Below are 15,396 nucleotides of genomic sequence, written 5' to 3' on the forward strand. Positions count from 1 at the left end.
CCAGAGGAGCACGGCCAACGCAGCAGCATGCCTGCTTTCTTACTAGCCCAGGCTGCATGGCCAAATCACCCCTATGAACTGTGAACTGCTTGCTGCTTCCCACGTGGCTGCTCCAACATGCTCCTGCCCTCAAGGCTGCCTGCCCTTTTTTTAAATTATGACCAAGAACTTCCTATGTGACCTCATCTCTGACTTCTCCCACAATGAGCTACGTTTGCCAGTTACCCATAGTGTTTACATTCTTTCTGCTGCCATTTTTAGTCAGGGCAAGAGTTCCAATCACAGGGGCCTCCTGGGAAGCCCTTCACCTAACCCGGCCTTGTCAGGGGTCAGGATATAGTCTGAAAGTCCTGTACACCTTTTGCCCCAGGCGATAGCACAGCTATTATCTAGTTACCTGAAGCCAAGCTGTATTGACTCCGTCTTTCCCTTGGACCCTTCAGCTGCGAAGAGAGGGGGGGTCTGCTGCATGGGCAACAGCAGACCCTCCATATCACCCTGCCCAGGCTCTGTAGCTTCAGCTTCACTGGAGAGGACACTCCAGCGTCATCGCAAGATGTCGATTCAACACGGGAGGAGACAGATACCGTGTCACTCCCGAGTCGGACTGCACAGCCATTCTCGGCGGTGCAGATAGACTCTTAAGAAGCTACACCATCGTCTCTCGAGACGGACAGCTGCCGACGAGTATCTAGTTACCATCTTGCTATAGATATGCAAAGTACCTTTATCTCCTTTCTCCACCCTCCAAACAATGGACTATGGGGATTTCAGGGATCCTTCCCTGTTTCAGTTCTACAAAGCAGCAAACTTTGAAAACAAGAACAATCTTTTTTCCCCCTTTTAGGTTTGGTACCGAGTTACATTTGGTAGGTAAACTTGACCTACACTAGTCTAATCATTGATAGTCATATATCCCATTTGGTGTCACTGTTGAGAAACAAGGTGTTAAATTACAGAGTGTGGATGGACAGGCTTTCTTGATTTAATTTGATCATTATTCTCCTATTTTTTAACTACCTACTCAAAAAGGCATATTATTATCTGTTATAAGTTATTATTAAATGAAACCTGATATTGTTGATCTTGAGACAGGATAGTGAGAAACTAGGAAAATTCCTTGGCAAATGGAATAGGGAAACTGAAACAGATAGCTCAACACAGTGGCCCAACAATTTACAGCCAGGTGCAGATGATCACTAGGGTGGAAGACCCAGGTGGCAGGGGACAAAACTGAGAAAACAAGGACCTTGCCATCAGGGTAACCTCTCCTTCCTGGAAAACCTCTAGGCCTCAATTGTATTTCAGCTCCAGGCCCAGAAAAGCAGCAAAGCCAGGTGGTCAACACCAGAACCGATTACAAAGACCCTCTGTGCTGTCACTGATCAATCAAGGAAGACCATGACCCTGAAAGGGCACACCTGGAGAACTGATGAATATTCCACTGAAAACCTCTCCTGAGACTTCCCCTAAGATTCCTTCTTGCAAGAGAGAGATAAAAGCCTCAAGACAAGACACAGCCCATGTGCCCTCTTCCTCTGGGGAGCAGACTACACCTTTCTTCTCCAACCCCCGCCCCCCCTAGTTATTTCCCCACAGGCAGATGTTTCCTGAACTCTAAGGCAATGGGCAGCTGGCAGCTTGTCCCAGTCTAATCCCGAGTTTATCCCCAAACCCCCTTTTCTTTGACTTCCCAGTGAGCTAAAGCAGTCTAGCCTATGCTCTCATGTGCTTCTTCTGTGCTAAATCCTTCCGGTGTCACTGTCCCTAGCTTTAATAAATGTATCCTCATAGCCACCTGGACTCATGTTTTGAAATTTTTCATACATGAAGTCAAGAATCCACACACTACAGCTGGCCCTAAGGCAGACCCACTCAGGGTCAGGCCTCTGTCCTGTAACAATTTTATTTGTTACTTTTATTGGTTGACTTACTGATTCTTATGAGAAATAATAGAACTCCTTTTAGAATTTACTAAATAATATCTATGTTTAAAAACAATTACTATCATTAATTTCCTAAAATTAAATCATATTTTTCTTTCAGAATTTTATTTATTGAGTTAAAATATAATTGCAGTTCCTTGTATTTTATCTCATGCTTGATTTTTAAAAATTTTATATGATTTGCTTTAAAGCTTTTAAAGAACACAGATTCATCTCTTTTCTGTTTTGTGTTTTTTTTCTCTTTTTTAAGAAGTCAATGTTATGAAGCCATAAAGGACTATTATATTTAAATAATTTTAGGTTTTACAGATACTTATTTTCTCACTGAAAGGACGGCAAACACAGTATTAAAAATAAGGCAATCATGAGACAATATAATAAGGACAATTTTAAGTATTTTTATACACCTCAGTAATCTATTCAGACTAAAGTTTTATTTTTTGAAGCTATATCAAGTTTTCATATTAGAGCAAAGCCAATATGCCAGCATTTTTATAAAATTAGTTAAGGGTTAGCCCTGATAGTTTGTCTCTGAGCATTTGATTTCCCCTAATAGGCCATAGTTCATAAATCTGAAGTGGACAAAGATATAAAGAATGAAAAGAAGTATATCTTCTCATCTTTGTAAACACTATCCTCTTTGGCTCTTCTATTTTCCCCAAGGTTTAAATTTCATGGTGAACAATCTCAGACAATAGTATCTCTGCTGTGGTCACTTCTGAGCTTAGAGATTGTCATTTTCTCCTATGGACAATGCCAGTAATGAATGTGAATGTCCCCTGGTGCTCTCTGCATAGCCTTCATCTATGCTCTTCTAGGCACTGAAATACTCCTTTCCTTGCTTAGTCTCCTTACTCTGCTTCCTGTTCCTACCTGCTGTGATGATGTGAAGTTCTCACTCATTCAGGTTGCACTTCTCACTCACCTGGGAACTTCTCCCTACAATTTGTGAAAGCTCTGCACGCCGCCTGAGTGTTTTTTTGTTACATCTCACAGACAAGAAAATTGCAGAGTTGGTCCCATAGTGTGACACCTTGAAGTGAAGTCTGAAGGAGATCAATGGTTCCTCTTCTTTGCCCCAAGGCGTCCTCTCACAAGACAGGTAGTAAACATTGAGTCTCAGAACATCACACTTCCTTCTCAGGGGTGCTGGGAGAAACCCAGAGAAAGTAGCTCAATCTTCTGTGTATTTTCACATTTTGGCAACTCCTGCTGTTGCCCATCCAATATACAGCATGATGAGATGATAGGCACATACTGTCTTTTTCCCTAAACTTTCCTAGTTAATGAACACATCTGTCCAAATCCTGAAAATCAGACATTTTTGTCAGGGAGGGAGAATCTCATCTAGTTCAGGGACTTAAAGTGCACATTAAAGGGCATATTAATACATCTTCTCATTGCCCCACATCCTGTGCTTTGTTGCAAATCAGCCATTTTATTTTAGACCCATCAGTACTTTAAGCTTTTGAAAGATCCCTGAGTTTTGCTTGTTCTTAATCTCTGACTCATCATTACTTTATATGTGTGTGTTATATTAAAAATCCACTTCAAATAAAAACTTTTGTTTCAAAGTCTTTAGCCCAACAAATCTACCTTCTGACTACTATTGTTCTTCATTTGTAAGCATCTGTTATCAGGCACGTAATGCAAGCAGAGAGGCATTTAAAACACAGCATGCTAAGTGTTTATTTGGGGACTCATTTAAAAGCTAGACGGCATGGGGTAGAGTGTAGAATGGCCACAGCTCTTGCTGTCCAACATTCAAAAAGTGTGAGTTGATGTGCTCCCTTTGAACTTGATTGCATAAGCCTTCAACATTTCACAGTGTGTAGAGACGTGTTAAATATCTTTAATTTAAAGTGAAATCAGGCTGTCCCTCAAAACAGTGGATGCTGAGCAAGAAGCAATCCATTTGTGAGCCGGATTTCAGAGTTGAGGGCCTCCTACTCCATACAATCTATTAACAATACCTACAGGGGAAATACAAAGGAGAAACAAATAAACCTCAAACACAGAACATGAGTATTACATCCCAGAATTCTTCATTTTAAAGGACATTTTATAGAAAAGCTTTAAATATGATTGTACTGGACTCGGAACAAGAGAGGGTCTATTAGCACTTTCAAAGGGATATCAGCCTGGATGGAAAGAAGAAAACACAGGATTACATTTTCTCACAGCATTTGCTAATGTGTCACCACTGTGTGAGGATACAGCCACAGGGAGAACATTTACATTTACATTTTCTCACTAATTTGAGAAGCAAAAGAAGAAAAGGGTTGGTTGATTTTCTTGTGGCAATTGACTTTGCTGCTTCCCTGAAAACAGGCTGAGGAAGGCAGAGGATGGGTAATAAATCTAGCTCTGCTCTGTCAGCGGGGAGACAATATTGCTATGCTAAGAGTTCTGGGGGCATAATCCCATAATTCAGTGGTTTCACTCCAATGCATGTTCCACTGCCTTTCCCATTGAGCTCATTTACAGTCCCAAACAGTCTCTTCCTGTCACTTCCCATTTGTGCGGCTGATTTCCATGTTCTTTTTCTTTCCTTTAGAGATCATCCTTGTCACAGCCCATCTTACTTCTGACTTGTTGTCATCTCTCCTTGAGTTGGCCCAACCCCTTTTCTCTGCTGTCTCCCTCGGTTGCCATCACCTGAAGGTTAATGAGGCAGACCTTCTCCCAAGTGAAAATATTCTGTGTAGACTTTCTCTAGCTTGAAAATCATGACTGTCTGTGTTTATGGTATATCTCACTTTCAGGAGTTGTGAGCTGTTCAGGTTTTTCCTTAGTTGCATCAATCAAAATGATAGGGTTAGCCTTTGAAAAATCAAAACTAATCAGAGACCTTTGGTGACTCACTCTGTTTACTTCTCTTCACTGCTTTACTGTAATGGGACTGGTGGTGGGCTGTGTGTGCTTGTGGGTGCAGGAGGAACAGGAGGTGGGAAGGATGACCAGAGGCCATAGTTACTCCTATCATAGTCACATGTGTTAAGAATTATTTTAAGAAATAGCCAATGTCATGGATTTAGCCAACCGTACTCTTCCACGTCATCGATGACTTTGTGCAGTTCCAGCTCAAGAAGAACGAGATGCAGGGGATGGACTCCGAGCTTAGGAGGTCTGAGGAGGACGAAGAGAAGGAGGAGGACATTGAAGTTCCCAAGGCCATGGGAGATATTTTTGAGTCACTTGCTGGGGAAATGCTAAGGGAGTAAACCCCGACAGAAAATCCGGAGCCGGAGTCCCTAAGGCGGTTTGACATTGTAGTCAACACCGGCAACTCCTGCGGCGCACCTGAAGCCAAGCTGTATTGACTCCATCTTTCCCTTGGACCCTTCAGCTGCAAAGAGAGGGGGGGTCTGCTGCATGGGCAACAGCAGACCCTCCATATCACCCTGCCCAGGCTCTGTAGCTTCAGCTTCACTGGAGAGGACACTCCAGCGCCATCGCAAGATGTTGATTCAACACAGGAGGAGACAGATAACCGTGTCACTCCCGAGTCGGACTGCACAGCCATTCTCGGCGGTGCAGATAGACTCTTAAGAAGCTACACCATCGTCTCTCGAGACGGACGGCTGCCGACGACGACTTTTAAATTTGAAATCCAAATTTCTCACTTTCTGACTAGTTCTCCATCTACCAGGCTTTTAATGAGACCATTAAGTTCTCCTTTCATGAATGTGGGCAGGATTATAGGTTGTTTTATATATGCAGTCTCTAGAAGCTTGTTAAGACTTATCATTTGATTTCATTCAGATAGTTTCCTCCAAATCCAAACTGATCGATTACATTTGTGATCATAAATAATACACGCATACTCATTCAAAAAATAGATATCATAGGTAAATAAAAAGAATAAATTAAAACAAAAAAAATCTGTAGTGGGTATTGTTTCAGATACATTGCACCACTAAGTAATTAAGTGTATGTGTGGTACATGCAGTTATAATAAGTAAATAGGACCAAAATTTTACTTTTTAAAAATGTGTATTGAGTTTCTTTTAGAATGTTATATCAAGGTCATGCAATATTTCCTGCAATCATTTTCTTCTACCAGTAATATTAACATTTACTGAGTGGTTACCCTGCTCATGCAACATTATATTCAAAACTAAGCTATATATAGTATTTCATTTGTACAGATATCCAGATGTTTTATTTTAAGGGCTACTGTATATAAAGATGAAGAGTGTGAATCTTGGAGCAAGATTTTCTAAGTTCAAATCCTATCTCCTTCACTTGTGTTATCTTTGTCAAGTTGCTCAATTTCTCTGTGCATTAGTTTTCTCATCTCAGAATAGCGAGAACAGAAATTATAACTACCTATTAAGTAAGATTGTTGTAAAATTTAAATGTGTTAGTACTTATTACAACACTAAACCTAGTATCTAGCAGAGTGTTTAGTGCATGTTAGCTATTATCATTTCCATAATTACAGCTTCTCTAAGTAAGCCTATTTAGTATTTCTCAAGTCGCACGTATTACTTTTATCCCTTGCATAAGGCTGCATATTTCCTTTTGCTTGTGTTACAAGACAAGATTTACTGTTATTGTTAGTTATGAAATCAGTGTCATGGAAGTAACCGGACAGAGGCCTGGGCCTGTGGGTTCTTGAATTTGTGTAAGAAAGATTTCACAAAATGAGTCTAGGTGACTAGAAAGATCCATTTATTAAAGCCGGAGACAGTAAATAAGAAAGAGTTTAGCATAGAAGAAGCAACAGAAGAGTCTAGGCCAGAGTGCCTTAGCTCACCGGGAAGTCAGAGAAAAGAGGCCTTAGGGACAGGTTCATGAGATTAACCTGTGACAAGGTGCCAGCTGCCCATTGCCTTCTAGTTTGTGAGAAAGAAGTGGGGGGAAGAAAGGAAAGGGAATATCATCAGCTGTTCCCCAGATGGTGAGCATGCATGCTAGGTCCTTTGTCTTGATGCCTTTATCTCTCTCTTGCAGGTGGGAATCTTAAGAAAGTCTCATGGGAGGGTTTAGCAGAATATTCATGACTTTTCCAGTTGTGCTCTTTTAAGGATGTGGTTTCTGCTGAATGGTCAGTGATCAGGCATGTCTTTAGTCATTGCAATTGGTTCTGGTGTCTTCACTCACCTGATTTTGCTGCTTTTCTGGGCTAGAGCTGATGTAAAACTGAGGCCTAGAGGTTACCTCCTAAATCTTACCTCTGAGGAAAGATTATCTTGGCGGTGAGGTTCTTGGTTTCCCAGTTCTGCCCCCTGCCAGTCACTCCGGGCCTTCAACCCTGGTGACCATCTGCACAGGGCTGTATATTGCTAGGCCATTGTGTTCATCTATCTGTCTCACTTGCCCTATTCCATTTGCAAAGAAATTTTCCTAGCTTCTTCCAACCCTGATTCAATCAATTTGAAAGTGATATTAAATATCTCTCTTAGGCTTTCCTTTTAACATAGAACATTTAAATATTATGTAATCCTTTCATATAACTCTCTACAAACCCATCACTGCCTTGTAATAGTAAAATTTCTCCAGTTGTTATGCTACAGTAATTGCACTCCCTGTCATTAGAGTTTGAGCAATTAACAAAGTAATTATGTATTTATTTGTGAAACAGGGAATCAGAATAGGAAGGTGAGGCAGATTCTTAGCTCACTGAAAGGGTGGCACCATCCTTAAAGACATTTGTGAACAAATTCTACGATATTTTTGTTTTAAAGTAGATAAAACAAATTTTGGAAGCTTGGGTTATGAAATACCATTGGGACATCAGAAAAGTTCTGTAATTAAAAAGAGGCTAAGAGGAAAGGAATTTCACTTCCTTATAATGGTCTTTGTTTATTCACATCTCAACCCTTGCCTTTTCAAATCTCTTTAAAGTAAGCTTTAGAAAAAAAAGTTTGAGTGGAATGAACATAGGCTCTTTAATTCTACCTTTTTCTAACTCTGAAGCTACAACTGACCCTCTTCAATCTGGTCTTCCCTTTTAACATTAATTACCTTGTTATCTGAGAGATGCAGCAGCTCTCCCCTGTCTGCTTAGGAAGAGTGCCAGCAGGGCAACAGTTGGAAGTGAATTATCATGATTGTTTGGGGCTTTAGAAAGCCCTCTCTGCTGTCTATTCTTCTTAGGTTCCTGGTAGAGTTACTTGAGCATGCTTTCTAATTCAGTATTCCTGTGTCCACTGTCCGGTAAACGTATGTTTATACTCTATGTATATAAGCAATTATACTGTGGCTAGGGGCAATGTCTCTTCTGGATTCTTCACGTGCCAATGATTAGAAAACCTGGTGTAGAACTCCTGGGCATGCTCTCAGTCAAGAGGTGTGGGGGAAGGTTTATTCCAATTGCCTACATGTTTTGCTCCTTCAGTTAATTGGTTATGACCACTGGGGTAACCAGGCATATTGCTTTGTGTCCCCTGGTGCTAACGTTTTTTCGATTCAGCAGAGACTAGTGCTTATTAGCAAAAATGTTAAAATTCAGAACCATAGTAAGGATATTGAAGTGAACACACCCAGTCTATTTACTTAGTTTGATTATTTTGACTGCATCCATTTGTCACTTCAGCTTAAGGCCAGTTTAGGCAATTTGATTAAATTGACTGGTTCTTTCACTGAAGTGACCAGTCAATGCTAACAAATTGGTTGTGTTTGTAGAAACTCATTAGGTTTTATCTCTTACACTGTGTCTGCAACAGATATAAAATCAAGAATTTGACACAGACTTTGCTTTTAGCTCTTAGGGCAAAGAATGTGGAGAAAGGATCATGTCTGGAATTTTATAGATTTGAGATGGGAAGAATAACCATTATTGATTTAGGCTACATGTTAGCCCCAAGGTATTAATTATTATCAAATCAATCATGTGTGTGATTACACTGTGCTATATTGAATGTGTTTTTTGTTTTTTGGTTTTTTTTTTAAGTGTTGGGTGCTACTCTCAACTGGGTAGTCAATTAATGTGTGACCTGGGGGAAAGTAATGTCTACAGAAAGTGTCATGCAAATCATTTCTTGGAAGAGAAGAAGCTGCTTTCTTGCCAAGAGGAGCAGTGCTGACCATCAACAGGATTCCAGTATTTGAATTTCATTTATTTCAAATTGTTTGCTGTCCCAAGGGCCACATATCTTCAAGGATTCTGCATGTCAGCTGTGTAATTGCTATAATAATCTGGTCTAAAAGTCAGTAGCTTTTTAACATCCAGAAAAATAGTTTTCTGGCATTTCTGTTTTGTGTCCAAGCAATAGTTTTAGCTACTAGCTACATTAATCACATGGAATAATTCATAAGACTAAACTAGAAGATGAGTCTAACATCATCCTTTTGTGCTTTTTCATTTTCATTTTAAGTAAAATATGCTCATCTCAGTGCTTGTTTTGGGACACTGTAAGGTATGCTCTGAGCCTGGGGAGTGCCATCCATGCCTCCAGGAGAACCCAGGGTGTATATTAGATATTTGGGAGTGTAAACAAGGAGAACTGACACTAAAGCCAAAGAAAATCCCCTGGGGTGATTTATGGAGCTCACTGGGGTAATCAGATGCTGAGAACACAGGGCAGGCACCAGGGCAGAGCCTGGGTTCTAGGTAGCAAGAAATAATGGGTATTTACTGTAGGTCACCATTGTGAGAGTGAATCTGTGACCAACTTCCCCCTTCTATTTTCCAATCTTCCCTGATATCATCAGAGTGTATCCAGTAGGGAATAGGTTGTTCTCCGGCAGGATATTGGAATGATTGCAAGAAGAATAGGAAATGGCTGTTAGATAAGAAACATAATAAATTTCCTTTTTATAGGGTCATGGAGTAGTCATCTGAAATAAGCGTGGAAAGTTTGTGTCATCAGTTTCCAAATGGAGATTGAGTTCTATGGCATTCTGTCACATCAAAATGTTTATTTCTGTCAGAACAAAATGGAATAAGATCAACTGTTCTTTGGTGTGCCATGGTAACTTTGCTATTTCACTTAACAATGAGCTGAGAATTTAAATTAAAGAAGAAAAAAAAAAGCCCTGGCTGCTGTGGCTCAGTGGATTGAGTGTTGGCCTGCGAGCCAAGTGTCGCTGGTTCGATTCCCAGTCAGGGCACATTACTAGGTTGCACAACAGGTCCCCAGTTGGGGGTGCGAGTGAGAGGCAACCACGCAGAAAAAATAAATAAATAAATAAAATAAAATAAATGTAGGTTTGGTTGAGGAAAGAAATTTTTGTTTTGTTTATTGCCATATCCACTAAATATAGTACAGTGCCTGGAAGATATAAGTAATGTTTCAATATTACCTGCAATAGGCAATCTCTTTGGAAACCTTGCTTACTTATTTTTTGACATTCCTGGCTACTTAAAAAATTAAAAAGAAACTACCTTTGTATATAAAAAGTGAAAGTTTATAATATTTTTAAAATTTACTATGCCCACAACCTTAGTCTCAGGAGAGAACATGATTTTTTGGAAGTTCAACCTTTACTGAGTTTGGGCTGCAGGGTAAAAGTAAAACCATTCTGCCCTCTATCTGCAGAAGCCTAGAACTGTATATGCACATGTTTAGAGAAGCATGTACATAATATATGGTATTGACTAAGCATGTTTGATAGCTTCTATCTCTTGGGGTCCTGAACATTCCATCTCATTGAGAAAAAAGAATTGAGGTAGATTCTAGCCCCCTAAGAGGAACACATCATTTATTGCTAACTCTTAAACATGCTTAATAGGTTTTCCAACAAAACTGTGAACTCCCATTTTAACATTAGCATATAGTAGTAGGAGGGAAGCACAAGTGAGGAGCTTTCATTGGTCTTGGGCAAGGCTATTGGGATATGAATAAGGAGACTGGCAAAAAAGGAATGATTTCAGGGCTTAAGTTACTAGGTAGATGGTGGAGCTATTCACTAGGAGAGAGACTGCATGAGGAGGAGGAGGATTCAGGACCAAGAATGTGACTACCACTCAGTGTGAGTGACCATTCCTTATCTAATACTTTATCATCATCAGATACTGTGCCTTCTTCAACAGTTCTGACTTTGTCATTTTAAATGCCCATTTTAACTACCTTGTCTTTGTTTATTGCTGTGTTGAATGTTAAACAGTCTGTATTTCTGCTGGGATTTGTCCCATTTCTGTTTTAGGTGTTGGTAGCGAAGCAGATCTCACCAAAGCCCCTGGGCTTCCACAGCACCACAGTTGCTGCTTCCGTCACACCAGGATATCACGGTGCCCTAGTTTAGAGTTCATTGATTTAATGGTACATTTTGGAAGTTCTACATCATAATTTTTTAATTCAGGTATGGAAATTACAAATCCATGCTTGGCATGACCTGGAAAAGTCTATTTAATATTAAAGTCACTGTAATTAGAGAAATACACAATTTACTGAGGAAAAAGAGTCTTAACTAGAATCTGAAGCTGCATTTTTAGAACATGGTCTGCAGTCGTTGTGGTTCTTTTCAAAAACAAAACTTTTGTTTAGTATAAATGCATTATTACATGATTTTTTCTTTTTCTGAATCAATCATTGATGCCTATAAAGCATACTTTGCCTCAAAGGTCATCTGAGACAAATTCATGCATTCTTTATTGTATTCACTAAAAATAAATTTCTTCAAAACAAAGTCTCAGTAACCTGTTTGTGCATAGGTGTTTGTTTCAGATAGGCCTTCTCTAAAATTTCCACAAATATATATTTTTCTAATATTGAGTGGTCATTCTCATGTCTGTCTGTTGAAATAAATCTTTAATCAATCCGCTAGTGCTTATTGTTTCTACTACTAAATACTGAAGCAGATAAAGTAAAAGAATTAATAAAGAAACCAGACTTAACCCTGGCCTTTGAATTATTCATAGATTTTCATTTTTGAGGTCTTCAAACCCACTACCATCTCCTAATAAAAAGCTTTTCCAGTGATGGTATGGGCTGCAAGGCCTCGGTTTTCCTTCTTTCCAGAGTCATTTTTATTGCATCCCAAGCTAATTATTGGAAACTAAGGTATTGAGTGCTTTTAGATTCTTGTAGGTAGAGTAGCTGTATAATTTCTCCTGGAAACCAGAACATGTTGAGGTGAACGCAGACAATAATAAAAGCAATAGAAACCTAGTTAGTTATAAGCAGCTTATCTAGGCAAAGTAGGACATATGTGGACCCAACTTGTAGGTGGTATGTTTTTGGACAACCTGGCTAAGTATTTTTGACAACCTAATATAGGTCACTGTACTTAACTATTGAACTGATATTGTTCAATCTAAAATAAGTGGATTAAGTAGTAAGGCATATGATGAATATCCAGAAATTTTAAAAGCCAAGATTTTCCAAATGGGCAATTTAAGACAAAGTTCTTCAAATATGCAATGTTTTGTTAAACTCTCATTAATTCACCTACTCAAGTTTTTCAGTCTCGTTGGATATCATTATGTCACCTCTAGGTAAACAGAAACATGGCAAGAAGGACTGTTAATTCTGCAACTTTAGTAACTATAGTTTTTATCCAGATACCTGGGAAATCTGTGCTCTGGAGAGAAATACCTGAAGCAAAGACCAACTTTCTCACCTGCAATTATACGTTTCTTGGCCAATCAGGAGCAAGAACAGTGATGGCTGTTCTATATATTTGGTAAACTATGGTTTGTACTTTGGGGAATTCACATAATATCAGTTTTCTGCTGCCTGGAAGGTCTGACTCTGCCATAGCAACTCCAGTGCAGCTTTCCAAACCCCTATCAATAAATTTTAGCTATCTTCAGCCAAAGTGATGTCATGGTTCCGCTTTCTCATGAGGAGCTGATATTTATTTTCAAAAGCTTGCTTTCCTTGATGAACAGAACTTCCCCCCTGAAGAGTATAAAAGCCATCAGTATCCTGCAGTCAAATGCTGGGTCTTTGGTTAGACACTCCAAATTTTACCACTGCAGCACATATATATATAATGCCAGCAAAAATTTAATTAAGAAGAAGGTTTCTTTTCATTACCTTAACCCGAAATCATAGAAGAAAACCAGGAAATTGCATTATAACAAAGCCCATAGTGTTTGAAAACTTATTCTAAATATGTTTTTAAAACCATGAGATTTTTGGAAAATATATTCACAAAAATGTTTCAGTAAAACTTTTTAACTTGAAAAGCCTAAGGAAGTAAAATTTACTAGCCAGAAATTTAGTAATTAGAAATCTAGGCATTAAATTTAAGTCTCAGATATATTTTATGAGTTTAAAGAGGCAGATTTGTATGACACACTTTTTGATAAGAAAACCTGTTACTGATACATATAGAGTTAACTATGAAGAACATATTCAACTTTCATCAATATAAAATATTTAAATTTAACTCTGGGAATACTATCAGTGTCCTTTGAATTAAACCTTTGGGGTTCTTTTAAAGAAAGTCTATCTATTTGTAAGGATTGATATTTCATGACTTATTCTTTTTAAAAATGATCTCCCAATGAAGAAAGGAGAAATTTACATTTTTAGTAGACATTTAATCTTGCTATTTCCCTAAGATTCCATTGGATCCTTTCATAAATATAAGATTTATTATGGAAACTTGATGATTTACTTTTACTATACTTTGTGTGCATGAGCCCCTGTCAGTCAGGAAGATACTGGTGACTTGGAGTGGGCAGAGAGAGAGTGAAAAGATGATATGGGAGAGAAACATTGATCAGTTGCCTTCCATACTCACTGCGACTGGGAGACCAAACTCGCAACCTAGGTGTGTGCCCTGACTGGGACAGCATTCCAGTCACCTGAGCCACCTGGCCAGGGTGGACATGTATGTTTTTGATGAAAATAAATCTTTTTAATTTTTATCCTCCTGCCTTTTTTCTCTTCTCCCATTTTTAAATAAAGGAACGAGCTTATTATATGAAGGGACTAGATTGTGTGGGCTAGTACATTTTCAGAGCTTGCATGGTGTGACAGAATATTTGCATTATGGAATTCCTAGCTTGAAGTGCATGAATAACTATCCTTGAATTAATCATTAATTATTGTAATATTTCAGGTATCGAATTCATTGTGGGTATGGCAGTAAATAGGCCTAAAATATTTGTTATTAATAGATGTACAGTATACTGATATATGTGTAGTAAGACTTGAGATATGTGTCAATAGCAATATTTAAGTTAATAGTCTCCTACATGAACTAAAGCAACTTGAGCAGTTTCTTCTTTCATTCTAGTGCTATTCCAACCCCTTCTATCTTTCTTTATATAAAATGACTCCTCAAATGAACTCTTTTCCCTTAGGCTGTGTAACATAAAAATAGATCCAGATCAGAATGGTTCACTATTAGAACTATAGTGACTAGCACAATTACCAGTATTCAATAGGAGAACAATAAATATTGGTCAAATAAGTACATGAGTTAATAAGCAAATAAATATAATAACAGAATGCTAGATCTTTTAGTTTATCTTGTTTTCTTCTCCTCAGCAAAGAAAAGGAAAGTGAAGTTCCAGAAATTCAGGTAGCACAGTAAAATATCAACTTCTGGGGACTTCTGACAACTTGTAAATATTATTCCTTTCCTCCTGCAAACTAAATCTATTTCTCATGCTTTCTTGCTTGCTTGCTTTCATACCCACACACAAACAATTGGATTTCCTTGATTTCCGAATCCAATAGAATCAGGTCAGCAGTGAGGATAGAAGCAATAAATCTCTTTATCTCTGTTGACTTTTATGGAACTGACATCTCTTAAAATATTTTCCTTGACTTTGGTGCTTTTTTGCTGACTGATTAGGCAGTATGGCACCACAGTCAATTGAATTTTTCTAAATCTAATATTAAAAGCGGAAAAGGAAAGACCTGAAGGGCAACAGAAGAAGTGAAGAGGACTAGAGAAGGTCCAATAATTCCTTTCCAAAAAGTCAGAAATTGTATTTAAGTGTTAGCCTTTCTATCTGCCTGAGTTACTGTCTTTATGGCTCTGACATTCTCTGTTTTCTATCAAGACAACATTCCATTATTTTATGTTAGTAGTAGACTCAGCTCCTGAAAATTGATTGATGATAAATGCATTACAAAGTAAAATGTATGTATCTAATGCCAAGGAGGAAGGAAAACATTTATCCATTGTGATGGAATACACAAGTTATATAAGATAATGGAATATTTGAAACAAAAATGTAAGCTCCAGGAAATTTTATTTGTATTTTTAGGTACAGTTTTTAATTTGGGCATACTGGCATTTGTAAGAAGTAAAAAGAAAACTCTGGAATATTTAACTGCAGAAGAGCACCCCACAGACTGTCTCTTTTAACTTCTAAAAAGTATGGGTATAGATGACACTAAGGGCAGCAACTGAAATGTGTCCAGATGCTTGAAGACATATTTAAATTTTAAAAAGCTACTCAGAGATATCTGCTAAAGCATCATGTCACTTAGCCAACTCTTTATAAATAATTCCCTAAGTTGTTTTATTTAATCCCCTTGGACAACATGAGAAGCAAAAACAAACAACAATGAAAACCTTCAATGCTCCTCCC

This window comes from Furipterus horrens, unplaced genomic scaffold (genome assembly GCF_987537825.1).
Source record: "Furipterus horrens unplaced genomic scaffold, mFurHor1.1.pri manual_scaffold_1, whole genome shotgun sequence".
Classification (NCBI taxonomy): Eukaryota; Metazoa; Chordata; class Mammalia; order Chiroptera; family Furipteridae; genus Furipterus; species Furipterus horrens.